We start from the raw sequence: 1,903 nt of genomic DNA, 5'->3' as shown, positions 1-1,903 counted from the left end.
ACTAAACAAAAATTCAAAATCGATTTTAATGTTGATTCTAATGTATTGCATCAAAACAAATGTCCACACCAAAAATTGGACTCTTCTGACATAAATTATCCATTTTATTGACCAAAAACAAAAGGCCCTATCTACAAAAACATTTAAATATTAAAGGTAAAAGTTAAAAATTTATCGATTTTTATATACGCCATTGTCAAATATTATAACAAATGATAGGTTTCACTATTAAACAATTTGTTTATTTACTACAAATAAATCGCGTTGATTGAAACAAACTTTTCAATATATGTAAATAGGTTTTTGCTTCTCCTGTAAAATTTTAAAAATGTTAGATATGGCCGTTTGCGTTTTAGATGACGATATCTATATACATATCGTCATGAAAATAAAAAGCGCAGACAAAGTTAAAATTTGTAAAATAAGGAAATAGCGTATAAAAGTCACAATAAATTGGCACATCTGACACTTATAGATCCAGGATGTCTCAACCTAAAGAAATTTAGAAACATTCATTCAATATCGAACATTGCAAATAACATCGTCACTAAAGATTTAATTCTAAATGTAATATTTAACAAAATATATCCATCCTAATAAGTCAGTACACCACTGTAAAATTGTAATAGATTAAGGCCACATTCGTTATTCATATTGGGGAGTGTTTTAAACATAAGCTATTTCACTTTAACATTGCAGTCAACTCGCTCTAACGACAGAACAACGATACCACGGATATGAAACTATAAACATGGTGGCAAACCATTGTGTATTGTTTGGTGGTGCATGCAATCAAAAATTAATGGTAGTGACAGGAAGACGACACGCAGTCATGGCTTCTCAAATACTACACACACATTCGCACACTCTCTTAACCAAATATTGTAGAGTGATACTGTGCGTGTGGGCTGGTCCAAGTAAACACTCATACACACGTTTGACTACATGGTGAGTTGAGCTACCTAAATACGTATTATAGTCGGACGGACAAACGTACGAGCAAACTAATGGATGGATATTGTTTAAAGGTTTGTTATTGAAAACCAGTAAATCAAGTTTGGAAATGAACAAAAACGAAGAGAAGAAAATTGCAGAACTGAGCTGAATGAACAAACAAACGAACGAACAGACGTTATGGAAACATACAAATCAATGAAGTTGGTTGTGTTTCGTGCTGCTGCAAGTTGTATGTACTTTGAACAGTGAGCGAGCGAGCAAATGAATGAGCGAGTGATAGACAGACTGACGGACAGACGGGTAAACTGAGTATCTTTGCGAATGCGTACGAGGCGAACAGGTTCGCTTGCAAACGTTTTTCTGGCGCTTATACACAACAAAAGAACGTCTCGTCACGAACGGTACGGACGGATTGTGTTTTTGTGAATTGTTAACGATAGCGTGTGTTTGTGTCAGTTTTGTTGTAACGTCTCTTGCCGTATGAGTAGAAGTGTTGTAAGCTTAGATCCATTCTAGGCCAAGTTTATTATTCAATTTCGTTTCTCGCTCCAAATCCGCGGAAATTTCATTAGTTTTTCGTGTTCCAAGAATAAATTTCATCTTCTATGATGGTACAAAAGAATAGCAAAACAAAATTATTTAGTTCTTTAAAGAGTTCATGAATACAAAACCAATTTTAATTTAATTAAACAAAAAATTGTTAAAAAAAAATATATTTATAAATAACCAAAATAACAACAAAATACCTCCTGCCGTGCTAGTGTTTAATTAACAAAATAAAAGATTAAAAAATCTAAATACAGAAAATAAAAATAAAAATTAAAAGTGTTTAAAAAAAGTTTGTTACTTCAAGGTTATTTAAGAATCTACAAAGGAAAAAAAATACAAAATATTTTTTTATGTTGTGAATAAAAAAATTAGTAAAAATAACAAAATATAGAAAGAA

Source organism: Lucilia sericata, unplaced genomic scaffold (assembly GCF_015586225.1).
Source record: "Lucilia sericata isolate MDLA Ls3-8-SP2 unplaced genomic scaffold, ASM1558622v1 Contig000062F_arrow, whole genome shotgun sequence".
NCBI lineage: Eukaryota > Metazoa > Arthropoda > Insecta > Diptera > Calliphoridae > Lucilia > Lucilia sericata.
The sequence above is the reverse complement of the archived record's forward strand: the minus strand, read 5'-3'. Positions refer to the sequence as shown.